The 16,637-nt window shown below is 41.6% G+C and overlaps 1 protein-coding gene across 8 annotated transcripts in view; it reads right to left on the bottom strand.

Annotated features, from left to right (window-relative positions):
• The window catches only part of itsn2b (intersectin 2b), a 224,996-nt gene that overhangs the window by 203,273 nt on the left and 5,086 nt on the right, over positions 1-16,637 (bottom strand). Inside the window, exon 2 of one of the 8 annotated variants that reach the window (XM_063035019.1) lies at positions 12,045-12,305. The exons of the other annotated variants lie outside the window; for them this stretch is intronic. The gene's annotated coding sequence lies outside the window, so the exon portion shown is untranslated. The remainder of the gene's footprint in view (positions 1-12,044; positions 12,306-16,637) is intronic. 8 annotated transcript variants of the gene reach the window in all.

Genomic DNA, 16,637 nt, shown 5'->3' with positions numbered 1-16,637 from the left:
TCCTCCCCTCAACTGTATGCCTAAAATGATGGCAACTAATTCTGCTACACAGAAACATAGAAACATAGAAAATAGGTGCAGGAGTAGGCCATTCAGCCCTTTGAGCCTGCACCACCATTCAGTATGATCATGGCTGATCATCCAACTCAGAACCCTGTACCTGCCTTCTCTCCATACCCCCTGATCCCTTTAGCCACAAGCCACAATCTAACTCCCTCTTAAATATAGCCAATGAACTGGCCTCAACTGTTTCTTCTGGCAGAGAATTCCACAGATTCACCACTCTCTGTGTGAACAAGTTTTTCCTCATCTCGGTCCTAAAAGGCTTCCCCTTTATCCTTAAACTGTGACCCCTCATTCTGGATACTGATAAATGGTTAGTAAGTAGTTTCTTTATCATTACCTGTAATTCAGGCACAAAAACAGCCACACTAACATTCCCAGTTAAATTATCTTTTGATAAATCTGTAAAAATGGTTAACATATAATAATTTTCCTTTAATATATTGATGAACTAACTGACTCTAATGCATAACAGAAGTGAAGAAGTTTCCTCTCGTTCTCCTTAAACTTTTCACCTTTCACCCTTAACCCATGACCTCTAGTTGTAGTCCCACCCAACCTCAGTGGAAAAAGCTTGCTTGCATTTACCATATCTATACTCCTCATAATTTTGTGTACCTCTATCTAATCTCCTCTCAATCTTCTACATTCCAAGGAATACAGTCCTAACCTATTAAACCTTTCCCTATAACTGAAGTCCTCAATCTTGGCAATATACTTGTCAATTTTTTTCTGTACACTTTCAACTTTATTTACATCTTTCCTGTAGGTAGGTGACCAAAACTAGACAATACTCCAAATTAGGCCTCACCAACATCTTATATAACTTCAACATAATATTCCATCTCCTATACTCAATACTATGATTTATGAAGGCCAATGTGCTAAAAGCTTTCTTTACAACCCCATCTACCTGTGACACTACTTTAAAGGAATTATGGATTTGTATTATCCAATCCCTGTTTTCTACAGCACTCCTCAGTGCCTTATGTTATAGTAGAGGTTTTGGTGATAATTTACCAAGATTCTCTGGACTCTGGGCGGCTCTTGCACACTGTGCAAGACCTACCCTCATTTGCCCTACCAAGATGCAACAGCTTGGACTTGTCTGCAAGCTCCAATCGTCTTCCTCGCTGTCCACTGCACCTACAGTCTTGGTGTCACCCACAAATTTACTGATCCAGTTAACCACATTGTCACACAGAACATTGACAAACAACAAAGGATCCAGCACTAATCACAATGGCAATCCACCAGTGGCATGCCTTCAGTCAGAGAGGCAACCATCTACCACCATTCTATGGATCTCCCACGAAGCCAATTTACTACCTCATCCTGAATGCAAAGTGACTGAACATTCTTGACCAACCACCCATTCAGGACCTTGTTAAATGCCTTAATAAAGTCCATGTAGACAATATCCACTGCCTTGCCTTCATCCACTTTCCTAGTAACTTCCTCCAAAAACTCTAAGATTGGTTAGGCATGACCTACCACACAAGAAGCCATGTTCACTATCCTTAATCAGTCCATGTCCATCCTAATACTTAAATAACTGGTCGCTAAGAATACCTTCCAGTAACTTTCCCACAACTGATGTCAGACTCATCAGAGTATTTTTTTGTTTAAACAGCAGAACAACATTGGCTATCCTCCAATCCTCTGGTACATCTCCTGTCGCTGAGGATGGCCCAAGAAGATCTTGGTTGATCTGGGCGTGGATTCATCTCCACTACCTGCCTTTTCCCCATTACCCTCAATTCTCCTACTCTGAAAAAAATCTACCCAACTTTGTCTTAAATATATTTACTGAGGTAGCCTCCACTGCTTCATCGCGCAGAGAATTCCACAGATTCACCACTCTCTGGGAAAAGCAGTTCCTCCTCATCTCCGTCCTAAATCTACTCCCACCAAATTTTGAGGCTACGTCCCCTATCTATCCCTTTCATAATTTTATGTTTCTACAAGATCTCCTCTCATTCTTCTGAATTCCAGTGAGTACAGTCCCAAACAACTCAATCTCTCCTCAAAGTCTAACTCCCTCATCTCTGGAATCAACCTGGTGAACCTCCTCTGCATCGCCTCCAAAGCCAGTATATTCTTCAAGTAAGGAGACTGGAACTGCATGCAGTACTCCAGGTGCAGCCTCTGTACAGTTGCAGCATAACCTCCCTGCTCTTAAATTCAATCCCTCTAGCAATGAAGGCCAACATTCCATTTGCCTTCTTGACAGCCTGCTGCACCTGCAAACTAACTTTTTGAGATTCATGCACAAGCACTCCAAAGTCCCTCCGCACAGAGCATGCTGCAATTTTTTACCAATTAATAATCAACTCTTTCATTTTTCCTTCCAAAGTGGATGAACTCACATTTACCAACATTGTACTCCATCTGCCAGACCCTTGCCCACTCACTTAACACATCTATATCTCTCTCCATATCTTCTGCACAATCTGCTTTACCGCTCCATTTAGTACCTTCAGCAAACTTAGATATACTACACTCGGTTCCCTCTTCCAGATCGTTAATGTATATCATGAACAGTTGTGGGCCCAGCATCGACCCCTGAGGCACATCACTCACCACTGATTGCCAGCCAGAGTAACACCCATGTATTCCACTCTCATCTTTCTATTAGTTAACCAATCCACTATCCATGCTAATACATCACCCCCAACTTTATGCACCCTAATCTTATGGATAAGTCTTTTATGCAGCACCTTATCAAATGGCTTCTGGAAATTCAAGTAAATAACCTCCATCTGTTCCCTTCCATCCACTGCGCTCGTGATATCCTCAAAGAACTCCAGTAAGTTTGTCAAACAGGACCTGCCTTTGCTGAATCCATGCTGCATCTGCCTGATGGATCCATTTCTTTCCAGATGCCTCACTATTTCTTCTTTAATGATAGCTTCAAGCACTTTTCCAACTACAGATGTTAAACTAACTGGCCAATAACTAGCTGCCTTTTGCCTACATCCTTTTTTTGAACAGCGACATGACATCCACTGACATCTAATCTGCCTGGACCCGCCCAGAGTCCAGAGAATCTTGGTAAATTATCACCAAAACCTCTACTATAACTTCTGCCATTTCTTTCAGTAGCCTGGGATGCATTCCACTGCGTCCAGGGGACTTATCTACCTTTAAGCCCTCAAGTTTGCTCAGTACTACCTCTTTAGTGATAGCTATTTTAAAGAGGTCCTCACCTCCCATCACATCCATAACATCTCACTTGTTATCAGAAGGATATTAATATCTTTGCTAGGAACACAGCAATTTCTGCACTTGCCTCCTGTAGGGTCTGAGGGAACATCTTGTCAGGCCCTAGAGATTTATCCACCCTGATTTGCCTCAGCGTAGCAAACACCTCCTCCTCTGTAATCTGTATAGGGTCCATGAAATTTGTGCCACTTTACCTATAGACTCTGTATCCGTCTGTCAAGTGAATACAGATGCAAAGAATAAATTTAAGATCTCCCCTTCTGCTTTGACTGCACACATATCACCCATTCTGATCTTCCAGTGGACCAATTTTGTCCCTTGCAATCCTTTTGCTCTTAACATACCTGTAAAATCCCTTAGGATTCTCCTTCATCTTGTCTGCTGTAGAGCAACTTCATGTCTTCTTTTAGCCTTCCTGATCTCTTCCTTGTGTTTTCTTACATTTCGTGTACTCCAAAAGCACATCATTTGTTCTTACTTGCCTATACCTGCTATGCACCTCCTTTTTTCTCTTAACTAGGGCCTAAATATCTCTTGAAAACTAAGGTTCCCCACACCTTTTATCTTTACCTTTTATTCTGATAGGCACATACAAGCTTTGTACTCTCAAAATTTCATCTTTGAAGGGCTCCAACTTTCCAAGTACATCTTTGCCAGGAAACAGCCTGTCCAAATCCATATTTGACAGATCCTTTCTGATACCATCAAAATCAGCCTTTCTCCAATTTAGAGTCTTAACCCACAGACCAGACCTATCCCTTCGCATATTTACCTTGAAACAAAAGGCATTGTGGTCACTGGATGCAAAACCCTACACAACCTTCTGTTGTCTGGCCTGTCTCATTCTCTGATAACAGATCCACTATTGCCCACTCTCTCATTTGGACTTCTATGTACAGATGAAGGAAACTTTCTTGAACATATTTGACACACTCTATCCCCCAGCACTTTTACAGTATGCGATTCCCAGTCAATATGTGGAAAGTGGAACAACCTTATGTTTCTTGCAACAGTCTGCAACCTCTTTACAAATTTATTCCTCTAACTCCTGTAAACTGCTGGGTGGTCTGTAATATAGCCCCATTAACATGGATATACCTTCTTATTTCTCAGTTCCACCCATAACACCTCACTAGTTGAGTTTTCCAGTCTGTCCTGATGGAGCACTGCTGTGACATTTTCCCTGACTACTAACATCACCCCTCTAATCCCTCCCACTTTGTCACAACTAGAACAACGGAAACCTGGAATATTGAGCTGCCAGTCCTGCCCCTCCTGCAACTGCCTCACTTGTGTCTACAACACCATAATTCCAGGTGTTGATCCATGCCCTGAGCTCATCCACCTTTCCTATGGTACTTCCTGCTTTGAAATATATGCACCTTGGGACAGTAGTCACACCATGCTCAACCTTCTGATTCCTGACTTTGACTGAGGTCTTAACAACATGTCTCCACAACCTCTCCACTGTTCTGGCACTCTGGGTCCCATGCCCCTGCAATTCTAGTTTAAACCCCCCTGTGCAGCATTAACAAACCTTTCCGCTAGTATATTAGTCCCCCTCCAGTTCAGATGCAAACCGTCCCCACTGTACAGGTCCCACCTTCAACAGCAGTGCAAAAAGAGAAGGGAAAAACTACTGAGGTAGTGTTCATGGGTTCATTGTCCATCCTGCAATCTGATAGTGGAGGGAAAGAAGCTGTTCCTGAAATGTTCAGTTTGTATCTTGAGGCTCCTGTACCTTCTCCTTGATGGTACCAATGAAAAGAGGGTATGTCCTGGGTGATGGGTGTCCTTAATGACGGATGCTGCCTTCTTGAGGCATCGCCTTCCTCATGATAGAGTTGGCTGAGTTTACAACTTTCTGCAGCTTCTTCTGATCCTCTGCAGTGGCTCTTCCATATCAGATGGTGATGCAACCAGTCAAAATGCTCTTCACAGTACACCTTTGGAAATTTGCACGTCTTTGGTGACATACCAAGTCCCCTTAAGCTCTTAATGAAATGCAGCTGCTATCATGCCTTCTTTGTAATTGCATCAATATGTTGGGTCCAGGATAGATCTTCAGAGACATGGAACTTTAAACTGCTCACGCTTTCCACTGCTCTTTCCTCGATGAGGGCTGGGTGCCTGTTCCCTTGACTTCCCTTTCCTGAAGTCCACAATCAATACCTTGGTCTTACCGATGCTGAGTGCAATGTTTTTGTTGCAATATCACTCAACCAGCTGATCAATCTTGCTCCTGTACGCTTCCTTGTCACCATCTGGAATTCTGCCAATAGTTGTGTCATTGGCAAATTTAAGCCAACCACGCAGTCGGGGATGCAGAGAGAGTAGGGCAGTGGACTAAGCACAAATCCTTGAGGCGTGTCAGTGTTGGTTATCAGCGAGGTGGAGATGTTATTTCCAATCAGCACAGACTGGTTTCCCACTGAGGAAGTCAAGAATCCAGCTGCAGAGGGAGGTACAGAGGCCCAGGTTTTGGAGCTCGTTGATTAGAATGGAGGGTATGATTGTGTTGAACCCTGGGTTACAGTCAATAAACAACAGCCTTGCACAGGAATTACTATTGTCCAAGTGATCGAAGAGAGAGTATAGAGCAAGTGAGATTGCATCTGCTGTAGATGTATTGCGGTAACATTTTGCTACGCAAGGCAAATAGAAGCAGGTCCAGGTCCTTGCGTAGGCAGGAGTTGGTTCTGGCCATAACCAGTCTCTCAAAGCACTTCATCACACTGGATGGGAGTGACACTGGGTGATAGTCTTTGAGGCAGCTCACCCTGCTCTTCTTGGGCACTGGTATGGCCGTCAACATTTTGAAACAACTGGGAACCTCCAACTGCATCGGTGAGAAATTGAAGATATCCTTGAAAATTCCCTTGCAAGGGTTCACCCTCTTGAATGATGTTCTGACATCCACTTCCCAGACAGAGATCACCGGATGTTGCAGAGATTTGCGCAGGTGTAGTTTCATTCTCCCTTTCAAAGTGTGCATAAAAGGCATTGTGCTCAACTGGGAGTGAAGCATCATAGCCATTCATGATTTTAGGTCTCACCTTGTAGGAAGTAATGGCCTGCAAACCTTACCAAAACTGTGTATCCGATTTCATTTCTAATCTCAATCCAGATTGATTTTTTCCCCTTAAAATAGCTTTCCATAGGTCGAACTAGACTGTATATTTCTTGATCATCAGTCTTAAATGTCACAGACCTAGCCCTCAGCAGAATACAAATTTCATGGTTTATTCACAGCTTTTGGTTTGGGTACGTCCGGTATGTTCTTGAAGGCACACACTCATTAGTGAGCCAGAGGACGTTCTGCAGTAACCTGATAATTACATAGTTACTATTATTGGAAGCAATATTCAAGATGTATTTCATTATCCATTCCTAACTGCCTTGTGAAGTAGTGGCAATGTGATCTATTTCAGAGACAATTAAAAATCAATTGTATTGCTGCTCCATCCAAATTCAAAAAGAAATACCTCGCTATATACATATTCTCACAATGTAATCATTGTACCCACAGTATTATTCTGGCAAACTTGTACAGCAACATATCCAGAATTTGGTATGGATAACTAATGCCGTGCCCCAAAGCAGTCTGGAAGGGAATTTCAGAAGCTGTTATGTAATTTACGTTGTTTTTGTATTCTACCCTATCAAGATAAAGGTAAATATCCTATTGGCCTTTAAAATGCATATATCTGCTGATTAGCTTTTACTGATTCCTAATTTTAAGCCCCAAAATTTCTGCAGTTCCAACCTTCTTACTTTTGGCCTGTGATATGGGATAACACCATCTCCTCCTCACTTTACATCTAAATGTGAAGGTGTTAAATCAGCATAATCCAAGAATTGAACATAGGATACTTACTGGAATAGAAGAATGATTAAATCATCTAAACTACACTTTTGCTCTTCTATCAGGTGAATAGTGAGTTCATCGCAGAGGGCAAATGAAACAAATTAAATCTCTTCCTCTGGCCATTATTTTAAAATTATACTAATTACCGACATAAAATTCTCCTGCCAATGCATCTTTACATTCCAGTTTCTTAATGCTTCATATAAAAATTTTAAAGTCCATAATTAATAGCTTTACCTTTTACTAATGTCATGTGTGAAGCCAAGCAGAGCTGCAGAACGGATGCTGTTAATGAGAGAGAGATAACGAGAGACAAAGGAGAGCCATTCAAAATGCTAATAAGAGAGAAGAGAGAGACAACGAGAGCGAGACACATAATTCAAACAACAGGAATTCTGCAGATGCTGGAAATTCAAGCAACACACATCAAAGTTGCTGGTCAGTATGGTGGCGTCTACCACAGACAGTTTGCTCTGAACCTGAATTGTTCATTAACAATCCTGCTGAGACAAAGGGAAGTGTGAAGTTTGATGGACAGGTCATACCCCATCGGGGGGGGGGGGAGATAAAATAGCGAAGGCACAGGACACACGCCACAAGACCCTGGAAAGAGCATTGTGCCCCACAAGTTGGTGGAAGTTTGGAGGACCGATTCGCGGAAATCGGTCAGAGGCTCACAGGGTATAAAGGTATGACCGGTGGGAACCTGTTGTGTGTCCGCCCTTGTCTAGATGCCGGGTTCACCACGGAAGAATGATCGCATCTGGAATGGAGGGGTCACAGTCGGTGACCAAAACGGGATCAGAAGGCCTGGAAAGGTTTGCCTGAAACCTCAACTGTATCTCTCACTCTCCCTCCAACGGTACAACAACAGCGATTACTTCAAACTACACTAGACTGAGCTGAACTCTGCTTCACCTTAAGACCGATCATTTTATCCCTAGACTGCGATAGAGCTTGGTTGATTCCTATTACCCTATTTCTGTGTATATGTGTGTATTATCATTGCTAACCTGTTACATTTATATCCTTGCGGTTAGTGTACTGTATTACTTATTTTTTTAATAAAACTTTATTAGTTTCTAGTAATCACAGACTCCAACGAGTGTTCCATTACTGCTGGTTTGACAACCCAGTTACGGGGTACGTAACACTTAAAATAAGACCATAAAGATATGGGAGTAGAATTAAGCCATTTGGCCCATTGAGTCTGCTCCGTCATTTCATCATGGCTGATCCATTTTTCCTGTCAGCACCATTGTCCTGCATTCTTCCTGTATCACTTCATGCTCTGACTAAATAATAGCATGTTGCTTCCTTCTTTAAACTATACCACGAGACAGATGATTGAGTCATGATCACAATACGATGATCTCATTTTTAATTCAGAAAGCAATATGCACATCATGTTGCACCAGGTCTGTGCAGTCAGCAATATTACAACCTGCCAGAAACACTCCAGATCTTATTTTCAGATTAGAAAAAATTAACACAAAAAACAAAACTACTAAACAGAACAGTCAGAGATCAAACAGAACAATTACAGGAAGAAAACAGCTATTTTTGTTCAAGCTTACAATTTATTTGTCCAATTGTGATTTGTTTTCAGTCACAAAGCAGCAGTACATAAATCACCAACAGTTTTCAAGCTTTGCTATATGGAGATCACTTGCAGTATTGAAGCATTCCAGAAATCCCTGTCCAACTGACATAAACTATGATTTTCAAACCAACCTCCTAATTACTTGATGCAAAAAAAAACAGAAAACTACTGCCAACTAATACAGAAACCAATGTCAGCACCTCAACTTGAAGCCTGTAACTTCAAATTACACCCTATACTGATCATATCAAGTAAAAACAAAAAAATCAGTATCTGCTAGCTACTATATTTGGTCTGTACGTCATAAATACCTTCAGGACAAATTGCTTTCCTGGGCTGGAACTTTCAATTACATCATATGCTTAATATTTCCTTCCAGGGAAAAAAAAATTCTGCACACCACTTTACTGAAGTCCAAAATTATGTGATTACCCTCACAAACTTCAATTATGCACATTTCCATCAGGACTCCAATAGTAACAGAACGCAATGATTGTGAGCACAACTGCAAAGGCACTTCAAGCTTTGGGAATAAGAAGCATAGTTGCCTCAAGATGCAAAGTTCTACACCAGTTTCACAATCTTGAAGTGAATAAAGCTAACCCTCCACATGTAGACCCAGCTGAGAACTCATCAGTTTGCACCATTTCCATGAAACAACTACCCTAATTACTTTTTCAACAGGTGACAGTTACACAAAATCTATTACACAAGGTTCAGGAGTAAAATATTAACCAGTCCATGCCTTCTGAGAATAGGTTAAGCGAATTCAGCTTTTCTTCTTGGAGCGACAAAGGATGAGAGGTGACTTGATAGAGGTGTACAAGATAATGAGAGGCATTGATCGTGTGGATAGTCAGAGGGTTTTTCCGAGGGCTGAAATGGCTAACACGAGAGGACATAGTTTTATGGTGCTTGGAAGAAGGTACAGAGGAGATGTCAGGGGTAAGTTTTTATGCAGAGAGTGGTGAGTTTGTGGAATGGGCTGCCGGTAGCGGTGGAAACGATAGGGTCTTTTAAGAGACTCCTGGATAGGTACATGGAGCTTAGAAAAACAGGACTATGGGTAAGACTAGGTAGATCTAAGGTAAGGACATGTTCAGCACAGCTTTGTGGGCCGAAGGGCCTGTATTGTGCTGTAGGTTTTCTATGTTTCTATGCCATATATCAATTCCCAGATATATCAATTGCTATATTTGACCAGATACACCAGCGAAATATAGAATTAACGTGTATTTATTTGTAGGGTGTGGCTAATCTAATGCAATGGTCAAGGGGGGAATTTGTCTATAATACCACTGCATGAAAAAAGTGGGTCATTATCTGGTACTTCGGCTGCAAGGATGCTCTTTGTCATTTATCAGCCCACGCTTGAATACTGTTTGGGTTGGTCTTGCTGTATACAGGCATGGGCTGCTTCATTGGCTGAGCAGTCGTGCATGAATTGTGCCTTGGGTAATCATTAGTGAACATCTCAAATTCTAAAGGGTTTTCAACTTGAAAAGTCTTTTCCACTTTTCACCAATACTGCTGGACATGCTGTGTGTTGCCACATTGTCTGTTTTTGTTTCAAAATTTCCAGCATCTACAGCTTTTTGGGCATTATAATCGTAGGTCAGTCATTGGTGAAGCAGCAAAGGATTGTGGTCCACATAGTCCACTGAGAAACCCCAACACTGATGTCCAAGAAATGTCTGGTGTGCCGTGGTAGAGTAGCAGTTAGCTTGACGCTGTGACAGGTCGGGGTGCCAGAATTCGGAGTTCTACCCTGGTGTCCTCTGTAAGAAGTTTGTACATCCTTCCCATGACACGTAGATTTCCTCCAGGAGCTCTGGTTTCATCCCACAGTCCAAAGATGTACCAGTTAGTAGATTAACTGGCCACTGTAAATGATCCTGTGAATAGGCTAGGGTTACATAGGTGGGTTGCTGAGCGGTGCGGCTCATTGGGTCACTGTATCTCTAAATAAAAATAAGAAAACCACAACTATCTTGCTTCCTATGAAGTACAGCTCCAACCGTCAGAGTGCTTTTCTCCTGCATGGTGTTGCTTTTCGACTAACTTAAATTTTATCTGGACCCCTTGATGTGACATACAAATTTTCTCTTGATGCCAAGGATAATCACTCATACTCCACCTTATTGGACAGTGGATAATAACTAAAGAGGTCTGGAGCTAAGTGAATCCAGGAAAACCCAAGCTGACAAGCAGCTAACTAACACACAGAATGCTGGAGGAACTCAGCAGGCCAGGCAGCCTCAGTGGAAGAGAGTAAACAGTGGACATTTCAGGCTGAAACCCTTCATCAAGACTGGAAAAAAAAGATGAGAAGTTAGAGCAAGAAGGTGGGGGAAGGGGAGGAAGAAGTACAGGTGGTAGGTGATAGGTGAAACTGGGAGCCGATGAGGGGTGAAGTAGAGCTGGGAAGTTGATCAGTGAAACAGATAAAGGGCTGGAGAAGGGGGACCTAATAGGAGAGGACAGAAGACCATGGGAGGAAGGGAAGTGGGAGGAGCACCAGAGAGGTGATGGGCAGGTAAGGTGATAAGGTGAGAGAAGGGAACAGAAATGGAGAGAGATAGAGATTACCAGAAGCTAGAGAAATCAATGTTCATGCATCAAGTTGGAGGCTACCCAGACAGAATATAAAATGTTGCTCCTCCAACCTGAGCGTGGCCTCATTGCGGCTGTAGAGGAGGCCATGGACTGTCATGTCAAGTCAAGCAGCTGAGTACTTAAATACATTTAATTGCTTTTGTGCAGCTTCTTTTAATTTTAGAAGCTTTCTAAAAATAACTCAGATTTTGTAGTTAATCATTTTTGAAAGTTTGAGTGTTTTTTGACAGTCGTGAATTAGTGCGACACATTTACTCACTAGATCTCAATATACTTGAAGACGGGATTTGCTAGTTATGTTGGGAAGTCCATGCAGGAATTTACAAGAGTAGATGAAAAGAATAGAGAACAAAACTGAGGTGGCAGAAATATTCTATTAGCCAGTGCATCACTGTTCAAGAGTAAATCCTTACTACATTATTAAACTGTTCTGAAGAGAATTGCAAAGAAATTTAAGAATGGTTTTTATCACCATCACTCCAGTCACATCAGCAGCTGTCCTTGCACTTTTGTCAACAACTTCTAAGATAAAACACCAAAATTCTGCCTATGTGATTAATTTCTACAACTAAAACGTTATCACATAACATTCAATTACTTAGTCCTGTCTATTAGATAACACTGCAACCCATTATTTTATATACAATAGAAAACCACCAAAACAATTACCATGTTAATGCTGACTTCAATTTTAGAATGTGTGGGAGCTTTATTTACACTCAATTTTAAGGTTCCCCATGCAAGACTCCTTCAGAAAGTAAGGAGGCATGAGATCCAAGGAGACTTTGCTTTGTAGATCCATTACAGGTTTGCCCACAGAAGGCAAAGGGTGATTGTAGATGGTTCGTATTCTGCATGGAGGTCAGTACCAGTGGTCTTTCGCAGGGATCTGTTCTGGAACCCCTCCTCTTTGTGATTTTTATAAATGACCTGGATGAAAAAGTAGAGAGTGGGTTATTAAGTTTGCTGAAGACACAAAGGTTGGGGGTGTTGTGGATAGTCTGGAGGGTTGTCAGAGGTTACAGCGCAACATCTATAGGATGCAGAACTGGGCTGAGAAGTGGCAGGTGGACTTCAAGTGTGAAGTGGTTTATTTTGGTAGGTCCAATTTGAAGACAGAATATAATATAAATGGTAAAACTCTTGGCAGTGTGGAGGATCTGAGAGATCTTGGGGTCTGTGTCGATGGGACACTCGAAGCTGCTGCGCAGGTTGACAGTGTTGTTAAGAAGGCCTATGGTGTGTTGGCATTCATCAACCGTGGGACTGAGTTCGAGAACCTTGAGGTAATGTTACAGCTATATAAAAACATGGTAAGACCCCACTTGGACTACTGTGTTCGGTTCTGGTCACCTCACTACAGGAAGGATATGGATACTATAGAGAGAGTGCAGAGGAGATTTACAAGGATGTTGCCTGGATTGAAGGGCATATCTTATGAGAATAGGTTAAGTGTACTTGGCTTTTTCTCCTTGCAGTGACAAAGGATGAGAAATGACCGGATAGAGATATATAAGATAATGAGGGCCATTGATCATGTGGATAGCCAGAAGCTTATTTCCAGGGCTGAAATAGCTAACACAAGGGGTCACAGTTTTAAGGAGCTTGGAAATAGGTACCAAGGGGATATCAGGGGTAAGTTTTTACACAGAGAGTGGTGGTGGAAGCGGATACAATGGGGTCTTTTAAGAACCCTTAGATAGTTACATAGAGCTTAGAAAAATAGGGGGCTATGTGCTAGGGAAATTCTAGGCAGTCCTTAGAGTAGGTTACATGATCGGCACAACATTGTGGGCCAAAGGGCCTGTAATGTGTTGAAAATTTCTATGTTTATGTTAAATATTAATTTCCTCCCGTCACAAATCAATTTCTCAACAGCACTGAACTGGAGACAGGTCATTAATCACGTTATGAAGTCATATTTAAGACTTCCAGGATGGGATGTGATGTAAGGATACAAAGTACTAAGACAACTTACTAAACTGGTCTCCTTCATAATAACGGCAAAGTTACTGCAATACACATCATGCAATTATTTTGCCGAGCGTAGCTGTATGCAATACTGGCCAAATACCTCAAGTTTATAAGACCTTGATTCTCATAAATAAACATATCCTGACTCGCTACTCAAGTACTTCGACACACCCTAATGCCAATTATAAAGGCATTTCCTTTGTTGGCTATGCTTCTTTGAAACCATCAAGAACTTAACATTTTTTAAAATAAATTATAAAGAAGTCAGAAATTTCCATGTGTGACACCCAAAATATAGATGCTGAAGAAAATTATTTGAAAACAGGTCTCCAAGTAGCATTAGCAAAAAACAACAGGAATTCTGCAGATGCTGGAAATTCAAGCAACACACATAAAAGTTGCTGGTGAACGCAGCAGGCCAGGCAGCATCTGTAGGAAGAGGCGCAGTCGACGTTTCAGGCCGAGACCCTTCGTCAGGACGGAGCATTAGCAAAATTAAGCTTTCTTCACTTGATTCTATGCCCCACCTTATTTTCCTATCAGATCCTATCATATTCAAACATTTATTATCTTCACCTATCATTTTCCAGGTTCTGTCAGTATTTTTTCACTCTGCCCTCCACCATCAGCATATCAGCTTTCCTTCAAAATGCTGGCCATCTTCTCTCAATTCATATAAAGAGTCTCAACCCAAAACTTTGACTGTACATTTCTCTCTTTAGATGCTACCCAACCTGGTGAGCTCCTCCAGCATCTTGGTTTTTGCTTGACTGGCATTGTTCATGGAGTGCCTGGGACATAATTAAATCAAATCAAATTTAATTATCATTCAAATCACACATAGATACAGCTGAATGAGACCGCGTTCCTCTGGGACCAAGGTCGAAAACATTCAAAAATAGCAAGTAACATAATTCAAAATATCGAACAAAGAAGCATCTCCACTCAAAAAAATGAAACACATAGTTCAAGACCATGAGCAACAATGTCAAGCAATTGATGGTACAGTCTCCCAGCAGCGTACAGACCCACACAATCCAGTCTGTCATTCCACTGCTTGAACACGGGAGGGCTGCACGAACAGACAAAGCCAGGCCCTAGATGACTCAACCACACTGTAGTGCTTCCACATCTCTCACCTGGTCTGTGGCAGCAGGCAAGCCCGAAGCTTGAGGCCTAGCTCTCGCTGCACTGACGCTACACAGCTCCCATGTCAACTGTCCCTCCACTAGACAAGGGTAACAAGCCTGCACAACTTACATTATCACTATCCAATAGAGTCTTGCAATTGCAAGTGAAATGTCTGAGACAACCTCCCACGGTTATACTGCACCAACTCTGATGCTTTTGAGTAGCAGCAGCAACACAGTCTGCAGCCAGATCAGCTCCCTCATACCCAGGGCTCCTCTAACACCCCGCCAGGCTCTACTGCTGACACTAGGCCAGCTACTCCGATTCACGAACAGCTCACCGATGGAATGCCCCTGCAGTACACGATGTTATTGGAATAGAATTGTCTTTGGATCGTAAAAAAACACATTTTATAAAGAAAAAAGCACCTTTGGTTGGCCCAAGAGGCCGCTGCGTTCGCACACACCGCCATCTTACCAGAAGTGGTCTCGTATGCTTTTCATAGTTGTAATTTGACCCAGGGCTTAATAGTCACGTGCAAATTCAGAAAAATATTCTGTGTACTAATAAGCTGATGAAGGCACACAGCTGATATCAATACTAATAATACTTGGGTTAACAGGTGATTTCCCACTTTTCTTAAAAGTAGCTTTAAATAAAATTTGATACTCTAATGTGTGATAATTGCATATTATCAGCAAAGTACACCTTCAGCAGGTAGATCAAAAACAAATCGTTAAACAATCTAATATTCACACAATAAACCTTGCAAAAATGGTTGTATGCAGTATAAAATTGGGGGAATCTCTTTGAAAACTACCAAATGCTGAAAGGACTAGATAAGGTGGATGTGGAGAAGATATCTCCTATGGTGGGGATATCCACAACTAGAGAGCACAGCCTCAAAATTGAGGGGTGACCTTTTAAAACAGAGGCCAGGAGTTATTTTTTTTAGCCAGAGTAGTGAATCTGAGGAATGCTCTACCACAGACCACGGTGGAGGCCAAGTATGTGGGTATATTTAACGCAGAAGTCAATAGCTTCCTGATTGGTCAGGGCATCAAAACATGTGGCGAGAAAGCAGGTGTATGGGGTTGAGTGGGATCCGGGATCTGCCATGATGGAATGGCAGTGTAGGCGCAATGGGCTGAATGGCCTACTTCCACTCCTATGTCTTATGACCTTATTAACACAATAGCTTATTTTTCCAAAGTAAATCATTCAAAACAATTAACGCCTTCCCTTCTCCTGAGCAATACATTTTTGTTCTGTACAATTGTGGCTTATGAAATATTGGGTGTGTACTCCTTTAAGAATTATAGCACGCTCATTGTTGTTAGAAATGTTTTGGTGTAGAACTAGGCAGAACTGGTTTGCCCCTGTGGAATAAAGCCACAATGCAAATCCTGTATTACTCAGTAAGATTTATCTTAATTAGCTAAGTACCTTTTATTAATTCGAATCATCTACTGTTTTCACGAAGGTGGGTAGAGGGCCAGATTCAGATTGAAAAATAATGGCCAACAAAATGGCAAAAATTTTCTTTCGAGTGGTATGTGCCTACAATTTGACCTACAGTCACTCAAGTGAATTTTTCTTCAATGTTGCATGGCAAGTTGTTGAAATGATGAGCTGTTATTACAGTAGTGGCTGTAAGAGCATCTTGAGTCAGAATGAACAAATTGACTCCGATTTAACTGATTAGCCTTAAGGACTGTTAAATAACTACCACAAGTTTTGAGAAGGACGTTAATGTATCACTTATCTGATGGAGAAAGAGGCACTAAGCAAAGAATAGAGAACAAAGAACAGAGAGAATCTGACTTTGAAATTTACAAAAATTCAATAATTAAAACTCAAAACAATTCCAAATTTGTATTATGAATTTGCAGTACAAAAGAGACTTAGAATCAGATCTAATATTACCACTATATGCAGTACAAAGTATAAAGTATATGCAGTGAAATTTGTTGTTTTACGGCAGCGGTACAATGCAATACTATATATCTATTTTTCTCCCCACTCCTTCTTGGTGGTGTGTAGTCATAGTCATACTTATTGATCCCGGGGGAAATTGGTTAAATTGATATGTGTACTTTTCCCTCAATCTCAGGTCCTCTACCAGAGGCCTGGGAGCTCGAGGGTTCGGCACAGTAT

This window comes from Mobula hypostoma, chromosome 2 (genome assembly GCF_963921235.1).
Source record: "Mobula hypostoma chromosome 2, sMobHyp1.1, whole genome shotgun sequence".
Taxonomy (NCBI): Eukaryota; Metazoa; Chordata; class Chondrichthyes; order Myliobatiformes; family Myliobatidae; genus Mobula; species Mobula hypostoma.
The sequence above is the reverse complement of the archived record's forward strand: the minus strand, read 5'-3'. Positions and strand labels throughout refer to the sequence as shown.